Here is a 17,096-nt window from a genome sequence, read left to right as displayed (position 1 = left end):
AACAGTGGACAGGGACAAAGCGTCACTGCTAGAGCCCTGAGGCGCTGTGTCGGGTCCTGCTCAGCAGATGGAGCGTGTGCAGTTGTCCTAGTCCTGGTCATTTGTAACTTTTCAACATATTCAACAGGTTTCCATTCCTTCATTGGTTAAATGTTAATATTGCAACAACTCTTCACCAACATTGCTAACACAACACAACATTCTCATTAAAAGAGCTGTAAACTTTAGCAAAACTTCTTTTACAAAAGTCATCATTATAAAACTCATCGTATTTACTCTAACAATTGTGAAAGCTAATACTGTAATATATTTATCATGAAGGTGATGTGGTCTGATGGTTTCTTCTAGATGAGAACCTGTCCCCCGAGCCATCCCCCATCAAACACTCTGATGCATTCCCTCCCTCTTCTCCCGTCCCTGCAGGGTTCCCTTGCACCTGGCAAGAAGCAAGTGCTGAAATTCTCTTACATGCCAGGATTACCAGGAGCCTTCAGCAGGACTTACCAGCTTAAAGTGGGTGACCTGGAACCAGAAAATATTTGCCTGAAAGGAGAAGCATCCTTTCCCATGATCAGTCTGGACCTGCCCTGGAACATCAGAGGTGGGCACTGCCTGTCTGCCCCCAGGAAGGGCCCCTCTGGTTTTGTTCCCTACCGTGTGCCCATAGGGCAGCTCATGGCAACCTCCACCGAGCCTGGAGGGTTGCAGGACTCCCAGATCAAGTCAAGCCCCCTGGTTGCTTCATGAGTCTTGAGCAGAGGATGCCATGTGGACTTTGTCCCAGGAACCAACCTGCAGAGCCTGCCAGCTCATCTGGCAGGGTCCTGAAGGACGATGGCTAGAGTGAAAGGCTTGGGAAAGCTGTAAGAGAGGCTGGCAGGGCTTCTGGCAGGGTTGGGTCTGTGTGACATTGCAGGGGATGAGATTCAGGGAGGAGCAGCAGCATCCACTTTCCATGGATGTCTTGAGGGATTTCTTTCTGGAAGAAACCAATGTTGGGAGGCAGGAACTTCCCAGCTTAAATAGGACTGGCACTTTGCTCACCCTTCTCTTTGTGGATGCTTTCTTCCTTCAGGAAATGAAAAATATGAGAAGACACTGAAACGGCTCGTAAAACGCCGGCAAATATTCGATCCCAGCTATAAATCAGTTGTTCTGAAGAAGCCTCAGAGCCCAAAGACTGAGACCTTGAAGACTCGGGACCTGCAGCCCAGCGTGCTTGCCTCTGGCACTGTAGTAAGAACAGCTGCAGCCCCGTTTGGCACAGGCCACCCTCTCCATGTCACCTGAGCCCCTTGCAGCCCACAGCAGCTTCCTGGTGCCCTGATGACACTTGGGACCTCCCTGCCCACTGACAACCTTGTGTCACCTCAGCATTGCCCCTAGGGCTGCCACGCTGGTCATGGTCTCCTCTGGGGCTGCACCAGCTTCCTGGCTGCCCCAGGGAGAGATGCTGAAGGCCATGCTCCAGGGATGGAGTTGATGGTGCTTTGAAGGAGATGCAGGTCATTGCTGGGCAGTTCATTGTTCCCAACCCTTGCCCTGCCAGATTTACAGACCTTAACAGCAGCTGCCAGATTGTGCTCTGGGGCTGTGCTGGAGGTGCTCATCTCCACGAGGCACCAGCTTGGTGCCAGTTCCCTTTCAAGACAGCTTCTGTCCAAGCTGCCTTGGTACAGGCTGGGGGCAGGCAAGTATCTGGAGCTCTGGAAGGTTCCTGGCTTGTCTGTCTGCCTGGCCAGATCAGCTTTGCTAACAGTGTCTGGGCAGGCAAAGATGCTGGAGTTACTTCCCTGGAGATGAGGTCCTGGCTAAGAGAGCAGGAGGTGTCACAGGCACTGAGCAGCCAGACAGGAGGACCCCACACCCCCTCCCAACAAGAGTGGGCTGGGATCCTTTCTCAGGTGCAAGCTGGGCTTTGGGAAGGACCTTTGCTAACCAGCCACTGTCTTCCCTTTCTTCAGTCAGACACTCAGCTGCAGATAAAGATGATGAGGATGCTGATAGAGAAACCTTTTGTAGAACTGCAGCAAATTCTTCCATCCCATCCCCTGAAGAGCAGGTTCCCTGACAAGGAGCTGTGCCAGAGTCTTGTCAAGTGAGTAGGGACGCCCACCCCATGTCCAGGTGCCCCTGGGTGGGAACACCCAGCCATGTCCCCTTCTCCTGAGAGCTCCCTGTGTCTGCAGAGCTGGCAACAGCCTGGACTCCAGAAAGGCTCTGGTCCTGGTGGCTGTGACACGCTGCATGTGAGCAGCGGAGTGTCCTCCCTTCCCTAGCACCACGCTGAGCTTTGCACTGCTCAGCTCCCCACAGGTGTGGGGTTCTGTCCCTAGAGCTGGGGGACCCAGTGCAGACCTTCTAGCCCTTCCAGACAGCATAGATTCTGTCCCTGCTGCCTAGCTCTGAAAGAGACAACTCCCAGCTGAGGTCTTGCTTCCAACTAACAGCTGGGCAGCTGTGACACTGAACAAAAGGAGAAGGGAACTGCACGTGTCAGCAAACCCTTTAAAACCCAACATCAGATGGTTTGGATCCTGGTGGGGTGGCAGGGCTTATCTAGGTGACTTGGCCTGTCCCTTTGCACCATCATGATGCAGCACAAGCACGGGAGCTTCAATTCAGGAAGGAGATGCTCTGCAGAGTAGCTCATGTGGTCTGGTTGCAGAGCAATGAAGATTTCCTGTGCAGGCAAACCTTATTCCTAGACTCCCAAGCAATTTCAGGCTCAGGCTGTACACCAGGCTAGGCAGTTCCACTGAGAGCAGTGGAGGCCCAGTGGACTCACCTAGACTGGCTTTTCATGGCAGACGAACTGTGGCCAGTGTCCATTTTAAACTAATTTTATTTTCAGGTACCATTAGTAGCTGATCAAACCTAGGACCTGCACTCCTCCTGACTTCCCAAAGTTATTGCCAGGTGGTGAAGCTATAGGTTTCATGGGCTTGAGCTGAGTTTTGACAGCAGTGAATAGAGAAATAGCCACTTTATTTGTATCCTCCATCCACTTGGATGTGTAGCCAGGCTGTGGTTTAAGGACTGTCCTTATTCCTTGCAGAGTTGAGCTGCTCGAGTATGTCCTGGACATGGGCCCTGTCCTTAAGGGTTACACTGAGTCACACTCTCTGAAGATCACCAACCCTGGGCAGATCCATGTGTCCTTCCAGATCGATGTATCTGTCCTGCAGGACACAGGTAAGCAGTGCTGGAGACACTTCCTGTGCCCTTGAAGGAGGTGTCTCAGACAGATTAGCTTAAGCCCCTGAACCTGGGGAGGTTTCTGAGCTTTTTCTTCTCAGTGCCCCTGCTGGGAGCTGTAGAGGCAGAACTCTCCTGGCCAGCCATGCCCAGGGACCTGGCCTGCCTGTGACTGCCCTAACGCTTCAGTGCAGGGGCCAATGGTGACCATCACCTTGGTCACCTCAGCATCTTCCACCCTTGGCTCCCACGAGCAGCAAGTTTCTTTGGACACTCTGTGGGCTTGTTTTGCCAACCAGTGGGGTCTGCTGTATTTTGGAAGTGCTTTGTTTGGAGTTCACACAGGTTCACAGCACCTGTATTCAGCCTTTACTGAGGAAGCAGCCTGTGAGATCCTCTGGTGGATCAAAAGAGGTTTCCAAAAGAGGCCTTGAGGCAAGGCTGCCCTTCCATCACACAGTGGCTCACTGTGTCTGAAGGGTGTTCAGGTGCACTCTTAAGATTTTGTCCAGGTTACAGCACAGCGTGGGGCTTTTGCCACACCTTCTCAGCCAGGACACCTGTAAGGCCTAAATGCTTGTACACATTTTGTGTTTTGTGTGTATCTCAGCTGCTTTGTGTTCATCTGTTCAAGGTTTCAGTGTGAGCCTGGACCAGATGATTTGCCTGCCCCCCAACAACAGCGTGGACTTCGACGTGCGCTTTGAAAGTGCCCACAAGCCATATGGTGACGTGGAAGTGGTGCTGCCCATAGAGGTACCACAGCTCTCGGGGCAGGCAGCAGGCTGGGCACAGCAGCAGATGTCACCTGCACGCTCTGCTGAATTCTCTGTCCTTCTCCAGGTGATAGAAGGCCCTATGTACAGCATCCGCATCCGTGCCACTGTGTTGGAACTGTCACTCACCCTCTCCAAGAACAGATTGCAGTTCTCTGACATCCTTGTTGGGGACTGCCAGGTTGAGACCATCCGACTCTTCAACTGGTTCCGAGTACCCTGCAAATGGTTCATTGCTTCCAACAAGCCTGCTCTGAGGGTAAAGCACAGGCGACATTGAACACAGAACTTGGTTGGGTTTTCTTTGTGACTCTTGCCCTTTCTGCTCTGTGGCTGCTTGAGCACTTGGGTCTACAGTGTGTTTGAGGAAACTTCTGAGGGTCTAGATCAAGGCTGGTTTGCCTTAACCTGTTCCATTAGCTGATGCTTTGCTTTGCTGCCATCTTCACCCATTCCTCCTCCTCCTCTGAGGACAGTAGTTCCCTATCTGCCTGCCCTGTCTGCAGGGCTTCCCTCCAGCTCTGGGCTTTGGGGCCACACCTGGTTTGGCTGTGGGTGCTCTCAGCACCATGTCTGTGTCTCAGAACACGAGGAGACCTCACATTATTGATTTCTGTGCCCAGAACAATCAGCACGAGCCTTGTCCCTTTGACGTGACACCCTCCAAAGGAACCCTTGATCCAGGAAAGTGGCAGAACTTGCATATCCAGTTTACACCTGAGGAGGAGGTGAGATTGGCGGGTGTCAGCCCAGGAGGCCTGTCAGGGCTATCTGGAAATGAGGGCCTGGTGCAGAGAGTGTGGTAGGAGCTCTGCCATTACAGGGAGCTTTCTGCAAACCCCGTACTCCGTGTGGCTCAGTTCACCCCACAGAGCACTCCCATGAGATGTGCTTTGAAATGCCCACAGGGAGCTTGCACAGAGAGCACCAGGGCTCTGAGGCTGCCTCTTGGCACATGGGGGGGATGTGCCCAACTCCCCTCAGCCTGCCCCTTGCCTGGCTGTATTTGCAGCTGTGACACTCAGTGCAGAGCAGCTGCCCACTCACAGAGGATAATCCTGGAATGGCCCATCCTGCTGCAGGACTGCCAGACCAAACAGCCACCACCCACCTTCCTGGGCACGGCAGGACAGTCACCTGTAGTGGGGTGCTGCCAGCAGTCCCTGGGGCTCTGGCCTGCCTGCACATTCCTGTGCAGCTGGGGATTCAGCTCAAAGGACAAAGCATTCCCAAAAGTGGTTTGCCTGTGGCTGCTGGGTCTTGGAAAGTGGCAGTGTGTACCAGCATGGACACAAGTGCTTCTGTGCCCACACACACTCCCAGGGATCTTTTAATTGCTCAAGAAATGTAACCATCTTGTGTCTGGCTTGGACCAGAGCCAAACACTAAGCAGAGAAGATGACCCTTATTTCTGGCCAGCAAGAGTTCATTTGCCTCTCTCCTGGAGCTGGTGTTTGCCTGATGCAGCAGTGCCAGGACTGTGTCTGGACACTGTAACCCTGAGGGCCTTTCCCATGAGCACTGCACTCCTGCATGACTAGGTGAAAATGTCTGACAGGCCATTGTACATCCATCTGATACCCAGTTACAGTGCACACCAGCATTCATCCCAGTTACTCAGACCCAGACTACTACAGATGCTCTAGTCCCTAGCATAAGTAAATATCTGGTTTCCATTCACCTTGGAGGGACTGATAACACCCTGACCTTGGGGCTAGCATTGCTGTATTTGGGGTCCTGTCATCTGAGACTTCATGGATGAGTTTTCTGCGCTTTCCTCTTTTCAGAGGTCTTACAAGAATGAGCTGGAGCTTATCATTTGTGGGAGCAGCAATCGCTTAAAGCTGCACCTCTCAGGACAAGGTCTGGAGCCACGGTTGGAGTTCAGGCCCCCAGCACTAAAGATGGGATGGATGCTGGTGGACAGCGATGGGGTGGAGGCCACAGTGGTGGTGAAGAACCCATGCAACTTCCCCATTGAGTTTTACTCCCTGGATTTTGATGAGCAGTACCTTGAGGAGGAGAAGGTGAGAAGTCTGGTCCCCATGTACACGCTGCCCAAGCTTCACAGCACTCCAGCATTCCCAGGCTTGTGCCAGGGAGATGGAGGCAATCCTCAGGGCAAAGCCAGCTCTGCTGACATGCTGTGGGAGGACCTAAACTAAATAGTTTGTGTTGTTGGGAGGAAGGGAGGAGACAGAAAATGGGTTTGTTGAGTCTGTGTGATGGAAGGCAAGAAAAGGAATCTTGCTTATGGCTTCTCTTCCCTCCACACACAGATCCTGCGGATGGCAGTGGGGTCTGAGTACCAAAAGAGATTTTTTCTGCCTCCACGTGCCGTGGGTGAGACACTGCCTCCAGAGGTGCTGCAGGACCATGGAGCACAGTGGAGGCCAAAGGCTCAAGAGGCAGAGCTCAAGGCCAGGGCTGAGGCTGAGGCCAAGGCCATGGGCAAGGCAGCAGCAGGTCAGAAAACAGTGAGGGTTTGGTGGTGTCTGTTTTGCCTGTGGTCACAGCAGGGACTCCAGCCCGTACACCCTGAACTCTCTGTCACCTTGCTCTCCAGGGAAAGCCCGTGCTTTTAGCAGCTGCCTGTTCCCCAGCTTGGTGGAGGAACTCTTGGCTGAAGGGCTGTGGCATCCTCTTCCAATCCTGAGTGCAGCCAAAGCAAGCTCCTCTCTGCCTGCCATAGACTGGGGAAATAATCAGGATATTTCCTTGTGTCCCTTAGCCACAAAGACTAGGGCTGGATGAGTTCCTCAGCCAATAGGACCAGGTCTAATATCACTGGCTCTTTTATATTTGCACCTTCCTAGCAGCAAAAGAACAATCTCATCTTGCTTTCACCGAGTCTCCTTTCCTGGGATCTGAGGGGATGGGGAGGATGGTGAGGATCAAAGGTAGGCAGGAGGCTGACTTTTCCCCCTGGTTTTGCACTGCAGCACGTCACAGAGCTGTCCCATTCTGTCCTGAGTCCATGGTGAAAGAGGCTGGGAATCCTGTCTCTCGGGCTGTCCTGCGCCACCTGGGCATTGACCCGGACTCAAGGAGGTGCGAGGCACAGCCCCACCAAGGAGGGATGGTTGTCATCATCCATGGGCCGCCCCGGGCAGGTACGTGAGCTGCAGCCCAGGGCTGCAGGGAGAGGGACAAGCAGGGGGAACACATCCTGGTGGGCCACGGTGCTTAAGGCAAGTCCTCAGCTGAACGGGAGGTGGAGATGATCCACTTGGCTCTAGAATTCAGAGTTTGTATCCACGCTGCAGCTGCCTCCCTCATGGCCTCCCCTGGAGGGACACTTGCTTTCCCACTGTCATTTTAACTTTGAAATTTGTTGGAGGTTTTCCAGGGCCTGTCCCTGCAATGCCTCCTGTGCCCGTGTTACCAAGCAGTCCTCCTCTCTCTCTCAGGAAAGACAGAGATAGCAGCAGGCCTGTGTCAGTATTACGACGCTGCTTACGTGTCCATCGACACCGTGGTGAAAGAGGCCATGGCCAAGGACAGGAGCCCAGCGGGGCTCCGTGCCCGGGAGCTCTGCACCCAGGCTGCCCTGGAGCTGGAAGGCAAAGACGAAGGTGATGCTGGTAAGGAGAAATGCTGGTAAGAACCCAGGGCCAGTACTTGAGAAACCCACCACCACTGTCCACTTCTGCTTACTCAGAGCAGCAGTTTTTCAGTCCTTGGGTTTCTCTTAGGGAACACGGGTGAAGTGCATCACTGGCTTGCCAAAAAAATGAAATCAATTTTAAGGGCTCAGAAAAAGGTTCTTTTATAGCCCCCTTTGCTGCCTTTCTTGCACATGTTCGTTTTTCTAGGGGTACCAACTGCCCAGGAAGTTTCATAAAAGTCTCCAGTCTCACATGGAGAACAGCCCAACGAGCTGTGTAACCTGGCAGTGGGCATAGGTAAATCTCTGGAGAAAAGAGCTCATCTAGGGCTGGTAAAGCATGCCTTTCTCTTTCCCAACTATTTTATATTTCCTCAAAGCTGAATTGAGCCTTCTTCTTATGGGCAGCAGGCAGAACTGCTGCCCACCTGAACAAGGAAAAAGCCTTCTGAAGTGGCTCATTGAGCACAAGAGGACTGACTATGCATGTAACCTTGCAAACGAGAGGAAGGGAAGGACAGCCTCCCAGAGGAATTTCCAATGAGAGACATGCTCCAGATGAGCTCTTTTCTCCAGAGAGTTACCTATGGCCACTGTCAGGTTACAGCTCGTTGGGCTGTTCTCCATGTGAGACTGGAGACTTTTATGAAACTTCCTGGGCAGTTGGTGCTTGAGCTCTGCAGGGTGAGGCCAGACCTGGCTCGGTGCAGGGGGAAGTTTTGCAGTGCTCAGTTTTGAACCTGGCTGGGTTGGGAGCTGGTGGAAGGAAGAAGAGTCTGGGTCCCAGCTGGGCTTTTCCCACAAGGAGGATTTAGCTTCAGTGGAGATGGGTGATGCAAGTGTGGCAGGGCTGCAGGTCTCCACATGGGAATGCAGGATGGGTGCAGTGTATGGAAACAATGCTCCTGGAGGACAAATCTCTGGCTTGATCTGCAGGGGAACTGCTGTGTGAGCAGCGTCACCTGCATGCACAGTTGTTAGGAGGGACATAGTGCTGGCTTTAAAATCAAGTATGGGATGGTGTGCTTTACCATGTTGGTAAGAGAAGCAGGGAAGGAGCTGCTTCTGGGAAACAGTGCTGCCAGTGCCCAGCAGACTGGGGAAAAGAGCCATGTTCCTTCCCAAGGCTGTGCCCATTGCAGTCAAAGGTGCCTGCTTGCTTTACAAAGCCCCCCTGAACCATCTGTTCCCTGTACAGATAAAAAATCTCAGACCAAGAATAAACGAGCCTCTGGGGAAAAAATCAACAAGAATGTCAAAGAAAAGACCCCTCCATCACAAAAGAAGGAGTCAGCCAGCAAACTTGGTAAACATGACATCAAGGTAAACATGATCTGCCCTGGTTGATGCCTGGGACCTTTGCATTGTCTTTGAGATGGGCAGGGGCCGCTTGCATTGTAGGCTCTGTGGGTCTATGTGCCATGACTTGGGCTGGGAATGTGCTCTGGCAGACAGCTCCACTGGCTCTCAGTGGTTTGCTGGCAAAGTGCAGTCCTGGCTAGTGTGGCTGCAGGCAGTGAGCAAAGTGCTGGGAGGCTGCACTGGGGCTTGCAAGGTTGGGTCTCTGCTGGCCAAGGGATGGGCCCTCCAGAACCGTCCCCTGGAGCCCCCAGCCTGCACTGCAGGGTTGTTCTAGTCTCCATTAGTGAGGAACCCCAGCTCCAAGCCCAGCAGTGGGAGTTGTTCAGGGCTTTCCACCGTGGTTTCTTTTCCTTACAATGGTTCCCATTGCAGTTCACAGTTTCCACTGCTCCTGCGCCCCAGCAGCTGAACATCGTCAGCAGTCGTGGGAAAGAGCTGAACTGCTTGAGCTGTGTGCTGCCCGAGGAGCTGCTGGTGGACATCCTCAGTGAGAGGCTGCAGGTGTGTGGGGTGGGGGAAAAGGAGACATTCCTGCTCCGGAGAGAAGGCACTGAGGTACGACTCAGAGAGGAGGAGGAGGAGCAGCTCTGTACATGCTGCTCGAGGATCCTGGGCTGTGTGCAGGGAACCCTGGGGGAAGCTGCAGCTGCCCTTAGTTGGCAGAGCCTAAAGACAGGTCCCAGCTGCTCTTAGCTACTGCACTTGGAACAAGGATAGCTGGTGCCCTGGGACATCTGGGATTACTGTCCAGCTGTGAGGCCCCTGCGTGCAATGGCTGACTTACTCTTCCCTTTATTCACAGCGTAAAGACTGCTCCAAGGGAGTGGTCTTTGATGGCTTGGAGAGCCTCTTTGCAAGCAGCCTGGAATCTTCCCTACTCTGTGTACTCAAAGCTGTCAAGAATCGTTGTCATATCTTCATGGTGAACCTGCATGAGGATTATGATTCTTGGAAAGCCAGGGAGGAAGCTGAAAGAAAAAGGAAGGAAGCTGAAACAGAGAAGGAAGGTGAAATATCTCCATCCCTCTCAAATCTTTTCTCTCAAGCCCTCACCCTTATCTCTGTGTATCTGGCTTTGCAGCAGAGCTTGTAAGAAATGTTTTTATTAATCTTTCTGCCTTCTGCCTCAGTGTAACCAGCACTCATCTCAGAGTTGCAGGAGATCTGAGGTTTTAAGACTCACCTTAATCTCTAACATTAAAGCTTGGGCACAAGTGCCAGCTGCTGTAGCTCAGTGACAAACAACTGTCCTCAGCCTTGGTGCACTTAAGGCAGGCAAAGCACAGGACCTCACTGCCCGGCCATAGCTTGGGAGATTGAATTCTGGAGCAGGCATATGAGCTCCCCAATATCTCCTGGGATGATAGGCTGGGTCAGGAAAAGCTGTGAATCCTTGCAGCTGCCCCAGAGCACCCAGCTCTGCTTGCAGTCACTCATGGTTTCTCCTCTGGTTTGTGCTAAAGAAATGCAGCGGGAAAAAGCTCTGCAGAGGAAAGCAGAACGTATCTTGCAAATAGATGAGGATGAGTATGATGCTCTCCCTAAGGAGAAGAAAGCAGAAGTGGATAAAATAATCCTGGAAAGGAAGCGCATACGGAGGAAAAAGTGAGTAAGCCTTCCATGGGTTACTGCTCTTCCATGGGTTGTTGTCCCTGGAGGGCTTCCCTGCTCCAAGGACTCTGAGCTCAGAGGTGCTGCAGAGCAAAGGCCAGAAGCAGCACAGGGATGGCCACTCTGAGCTCCCTGGCTCCCAAGAGAGGAAGGACCTTCTTCTGTTGAGACAGAAGATCTTCTTCTCTATTTGAGTGGTGAGCCCTCCTGCCTTAGATGCTGCCTGCAGGGAGCTGGGCTCTGGGCTTGCCTTGGCACTGCCTCTAGAGGTGTCTTTAGGTCCATGGTGTTGAGTTGCACCTTCTTCATCATGTCCCTTCACCAAAACAGTGGGACTGTGGTATGGGCAGGTGTGGGGCACAGAGCAAACCTTGCTTTGGGTCCTGGTCCTGCCACAGCATTGCAAGTCCTTGCAATGCTGATCTGCCAGGGTTCTCCTTATGGTGGGACAGCACCCATGAAAGCTCATGTCCTTTAGGCTCCCCTTCAGCTGCAGCAGTAGGCAAGCCCAGGAGAAGCTCTGCTCCAGCAAGGCAGCCCAGCTCAGGACACATAGGCAAAGTGTGGAGCTGAGAGTGGAGGCTGCTTAAAGCAAGGCTGTGCATCAGGACTTCCTTCAGCCCAGGCTGAATTTGGTTTCATGGAGAGGAGACAGATGAGGCTGCTTCAGATGGTTTTCATGGCAGACAGCACTGGTTTGCTTGGTCACAGCTGGGTTCCAGCAGCAAATCTGGCTGACAAGAGCCTGTCTTGCAGGAGAGGAGTTCCAGCAGCCTTTGCTTTCTGACTGATAGGATTATTGTCATTAAGGAGCAGGCTGTACCCTGAGGGGTGCTGAATGAGCTGAGTAAGAATTGTAGGAGAGATAAGCAGATGTTAGCCATCTGTGCTCTGCTTTAAACTGGGAAATTAAGAGACAAAGAGCGTTTTCAGGCATCAGCACAGAGAGCTGGTGGATCAGCCTTTGGCAGGGGCTGGAGGGGTCTGGCTGTGCCTTAAGAGGGAGCTTGCACAGCCAAGACCTTATGATGGCATGGTTCAGGTTTGGCTGGTCCTGGAAGTCCCCTTCCACCAATGCCCTCACTTGGGATGTTCCCAGCCTCTGTGGGTTGAGGAAAATTTACGGAAATGGTCTGGTGGTTCTGCCTGGCCTCAGGGTCAAGGAATGAAGTGCAGGGCAGCCAGGACTGGTGAGCTCAAGTTTCTGGTGGTGACTCTCAGCGATGTTTTCTGTTTTGTTGGCTGAAGGGAGCTGAAGCGGCTGGCTCAAAAGCGTGAGGAGGAGGCAAAAGCCTTAGAGGAGGAGGAGAGGCAGAAGGAGGAAGAAAGGCGGAAGGAGGAAGAGAAGCGGAAGAAGGACAAGAAGGGTGTCTCTGTGGGGAAGCAACCTCCGAAACCAGAGAAGGGGGAAACCAAACCCCCAGAGAAGGGGGAAACCAAATCACCAGAGAAAAAACCTATGTCTCCAGAGAAGGAAACCAAAATCCTGGAGAAGGAAACCAAACCCTCAGAGAAGAAGGAAATCAAAGCCCCAGAAAAGAAGGAGGAAACCAAAGCCCCAGAAAAGAAGGAGGAAACCAAAATCCCGGAGAAGGAAACCAAAATCCCAGAGAAGGAAACCAAACCCTCAGAGAAGAAGGAAACCAAAATCCCAGAAAAGAAGAAAACCAAAATCCCAGAAAAGAAGAAAACCAAAGCCCCAAAGAAGGAAGCCAAAATCTCAGAAAAGAAGGAAAGTAAAGTCCCAGAGAAGATGGAAACCAAAATCCCAGAAAAGAAGGAAACCAAACCCCCAGAGAAGAAGGAAACCAAAATCCTAGAGATTAAGAGAACCAAAATCCCAGAGAAGTTGAAATACAAAGCCCCAAAATTGTGCAAAATCATAATCCCAGAAAAGGGGGAACCCAAAGTCCCGAAGAAGGGGGAACACAAAGTTCCAAAGCAGGGAGAAACCAAAGCCCCAAAGAAGGGGGGAACTGAAATCCCAGAGGACCCAGCTGAGATGGAGAACTTGATCCTGAGGTTTCAGATTTATGATTCATCACAGCAGAATGTTGCACAGGTTTTCTCCTGCTGGGACAGGGTTCAGGGTACCGTGCAGTTACCTGTGATCCAAAAGGGAAAGTCTCCAGCTGAAAACAAAGGTCAGAAGACCAATAAGCCTCAGGAGAAGGTGGAGAAGAAGCCTGAACAAAAAAGTGGAGACCAAAGAAGTCTTCAGTCATCTCAGCTGGGGACGCGAAGCGAAGCTGCCGAAGGAGCAGTCGGAGACGAGCACATTGGGGTGCCGTGCCTGGACATTGAGGTCTCAGATCCAAAGGCCATGATTGGGCAGATCCTGAGGGATGGGAAGCTGCCAACGGAAGACCAGGTAAAACCTTGCAAGGCTCAGATCTTGAGCTTGCTGTGGTCTTGGGCCCTGGAGCATTGCGTTCCCCCAGGTGATAATGGCACAGAGCCATGTCCAGGTCCCTGATGGTATTCCACAAAGACTCTATCATCCGTGTGGATGGGGAGGTTGTCACCATCCCTCAGATGGGCAGGAAGTGGGAGGGCTCTGTGTACAAGTATCCCATCTGTTCAGAGTTTCCCATCCCGGAAATCATAAACCCTCCCAGGACATGGCCATTGTTTTCTTCAGCTGAGTCACTCTCCCAGTCCTGCTTGTAGCTCTTGTGTCTGCTCTGGAGCCTGCTCACCCCACTGGGCATAACAAAGCACTCGTATTTCATGTAAATTAAAAACCCCATTGCCAAAAGCTCAGTGCCTTCACAGAAGGAGTTGTGAGGATGAAGGTGGCAGAAGTATAAACAGGATTTTCTCTTCTGTTTTAGCTGCTGAAACATCTGGGACTGCATCCTGATGGCCCCCCCCTTCCCCCTGCTGCTGTGCTCTCCATAGTCGAGTACCCAGAGGAGAGGCTGGGCTCTGCAGAGCGTGTGGAGCCCTTCAGCATTGTGGCACCAGAAGGTGCTGCTATAGAAGAGGATCTGGTGGGTGCTCCAGTGGTGCTGGCACTGAAGGTGCCAGGGCAGGGACCAGGCTAGACGGGGACAGGCGGGACAGGTTGAATGGAAAGGGAGCATTGTGGAGTGGCAGTGAAGATGTGATGGGGTCCCTTGTCTGCAGGTCTCCTTTCTGTCAGGGATGGGACAAAAGAGACTGTTCTGCTGGAGACAGAGCAGTTCTGTAAGACAAGAGGGGGAAAAAGCACTTAAAACCATGAACTTCCTTTGAGGAGAGGGTCCTGAGTGAGCAGGGGTGTCCTAGGCAAAACAAACACCAATAAGGGAGACCAAGTCCATGGGCAGGTGGACTTATTTATTTTTTCTCTCTTCCGTTGGTGAACAAACCCCCCTTTTGCTTTCCAGGATGGGGATGTCTCAGGGCTCACCTCTCTCTCCCTCTTCTCTCTCTCCTTAGCCCAAGGCCCCAGATCCAGATGTGAAGGGCAGTTCTTCCAAGGGCCATCCAAAGACAGGTAAAGCAACCAGCAGAGACAGCTCTGCCAAGGAGAAGCATATCTCCACACAGAGAGCAGAAAGTCCCCGGGATTCCTCTGCAACAGGATCCAAAAGTACAGTGGGAAGTGCCTCAGTCCCCACAGAATTCCTCAGGTGAGCTGCACGGGAGGAGGTGATGCCTCTGCTTCTTGGTCCTCTTGCCAAACAAGGTCCATCGTCCCCAGCTCCACAGTGACCCCGTGCCAGTGCTGGGGGATGGCGAGTGCACCCTCCTTGTTCTGTTGGCTCCTCAGCAATGTCTGAAGCCTCCTCTTAAATTGCCAGGCTGAAACGGTACCGGTGGATAGTGCCTGCCCATGGTGAGGTGGAACTGAAGGTCAACTTCTCTGCCAAAAAGCCAGGGAGGTTTGAGCAGACACTGAGGTTTGAGCTCGTGCAGTCAAAGCGCCAGTACGAGCTGCCCTGCTGTGGCACCGGCCTGTACCCCAGCATCAGCCAGAACCCACGGTAAGGCTGGGCCCTGGCAGCCTCCCACAGCACAGCTGCCCTGAACTCACAGCCAGGCTGCCCCTTGGGGCTTCTGGCCTGGGCAGATCGTGCTGCCTGAGGCTGCCCAGCCCCTCTTCCTGTGCTGGGAGCTGGGAAGGCAGATGGTACCTCAGCCACCAGGAAGGGTTATGGCTTTCTGACTGCATTTCCTACTTGGAGCATCTCATAGCTCCTCCTTCCCCACTTTCTCTGCCCAGGGTGGTGTTTCCACAGTGCAGGAAAACCATGAAGGAAGACGAAGTCATCTTCAAGGAATACGTTGAGAGCACAAAGCAATTCCACTTTGGACCGCTGCTGTGTGGGAAATCAAGAGAGTGGTATGTGCTCCCTGCCGGGCCTTGTACTTTTCTGGACGTGCCTGGAGAGACATGCTGTCCTGGTGGCACAATCCCATCAGAGTCCTGGGTTTGAAGGACCAAAGACACGTGGGCTTGAAGACACATGGGTTTGAAGGACCACAGATGTGTGAACTTGAGCAGATAAGAGGCAAATGAGCCTTGGAGGAGCTGCTCTGCCTACCCAGTGGGTGCCTTGGTGGCCGCCTTGGTGGCCAGAGCCGCGTGCTGCTGCGAGTCCAAAGGTGACTTGGGGGGCAACTTTTGTGTCCCCCCACATGTCAGCTTCAACCCATAGGAAATGAACTTTATGGTGGTTTTTGAAGTGCTTTGAGCTCTGCAGGTAGCCTGATGTAGCAATTATTCTGTAGATGGTTTTGTAAACCTTTCATTAATCTCTAATTATTAATAAGATTTTATGATTGACCTGCCAATAGGTGTCGAGGGGAACACACAGCAGGAATTACATTTTCCTGCAATGACATTGCGTGCTCACTGCTGGATAAAATCTGCATAAACACACTGTCATTGAAGCTATTGTGTACTTCTACTTTTACTGTCACTTAAAAAAAAATAAAAATTTAACATTAAGTTCTTATTTCCATGGGAGCTCTGGAGGGCTAGGTCTCTTTTGACAGCCCAAGGAAATGAAACTGAAATACTACAATCTTTTGCCAGGTTGATGGATGGTCTGGGATCTCTCTTTGCCTCTTTAACCCCTTCTCCAAATTCTTCTCTCTAACTTTCACTCCAAAGTCATTTCCACACCTAAGAGAAGGATCATTTGTTATCTTTTTGCATTCCTCTTAGGAATTGATGCTTTATGTTTCTTTCTCAGACTCTGAGCTAACCCATGAAATCCAAAGTACCTTCATGACTTTTATGAAAGAGATTAGCTAAACTCCTTTTCCAAAGGCCTTTCCTTATACCCTGCAGGGAAGGCATCCCAAGAAAGAGGGGGGAAAAACCCATGTGTCTGGTGTGCTGTTATTTTTCTAGGCACCCTTGAATTAACGTTTTGTTAAAAACTCTTGAAGTGGCCTGAGCATGATCAGGCTTCTGGGCTGGAGGCACCAAGTCCAGGGGAAGGCATCAGAGTTAGGCAGGGATGAGCACACGCCCATGCCCCTGACTGGGATCCATTTCCCTCGCTTGTCTGTTAGAGCAGGGTCTCCCAGCACCACTTCCTCGGGTGCATACGGTGCTCTCCTCGGTGTGTGGCAAAGGCAACAGTCTCCTCTGCAGCCTTTTCCTCTTTTGTGGACAGGTACAAGACCCAGAACGGTCCCAGAAACACAGAGAAGCTAACCATCCTCAACATCTCCCCCATGGTCATAGAGGTCCAGTTCTCTTTTGAGAGAGATCGGAAAACAAGGACCTTTGTTGTGGACCCTCGCCGCATGACCCTGAAACCAAAGGAGAAGCAGGTAGGAGAAGGGCAGGTAGAGCAGGCACTGTAGAAGTGCCCAGGGGCTGCTCCTCCTGCTCACACTCAGAGCTCCTTTAATTTCTTCCTGTGGGGCCGTGTCCAGGAGCTGACCATTTGGGCATACCCCACTTCCCTTGGCTTCCTGGAAGACAAGCTCATCTGCAGCATTGAGAAGAACCCGGAGCCAGTGGTCTTCAGCCTGTGCTGCTATGGGGTGCATGTGAAGCTGGAGGTCAGCCCCCCAGAGCTCTCTTTTGACAAGCTGCTTCTGCACAGGTCAGTGATCCCACAAGCACTCCAAGACTTGTGACAAAGAGAAAACGTTTGACTCTGGTTTCTGGGGCATGGATGGAGCTGCTCCAAGTTGCATTCAGTGGCGAGGCTGGTGTGACCATCCAGCAACTGATGCCAAGTGCCTTCCCTTCCTCTCTCTGCAGGACTGACAGCAGGACCTTGGTCCTGAAAAACAACAGCCTGCTGCCCATGGCCTGGCAGCTCAATGGGCTGGATTACCTTGCTGAGAACTTCTCCTTGTCACAAGATAATGGCATCCTTGACCCCTCCTCAGAGCTGGAAGTGACAGTGCATTTCAAGGCTGAGCAGATTGGCATAATTGAGAAGATCCTCCGACTAGAGGTGAGAGGAACTGAGCTCTGCCTGGCAGAGCAGGGCACAGTGAGCAGCCATGTGCTCCTAGGGACAGAGTCATGAAGAGCTGCACCTGCCAGACACGAGGGTGCTGTGACCCCAACTTCTGCCTCTGCA

General features: G+C 52.3%; 1 pseudogene; it reads left to right on the top strand.

Moving 5' to 3' along the window:
- Positions 1-17,096, top strand: part of LOC128932879 (hydrocephalus-inducing protein homolog) — a 53,973-nt pseudogene that overhangs the window by 31,252 nt on the left and 5,625 nt on the right.

Source organism: Melozone crissalis, unplaced genomic scaffold, assembly GCF_028551555.1.
Source record: "Melozone crissalis strain CALT ecotype California unplaced genomic scaffold, PUWL_Pcris_2 ptg000007l_1, whole genome shotgun sequence".
NCBI classification, from domain to species: domain Eukaryota; kingdom Metazoa; phylum Chordata; class Aves; order Passeriformes; family Passerellidae; genus Melozone; species Melozone crissalis.
This window is presented reverse-complemented; position numbering and strand designations above follow the sequence as displayed.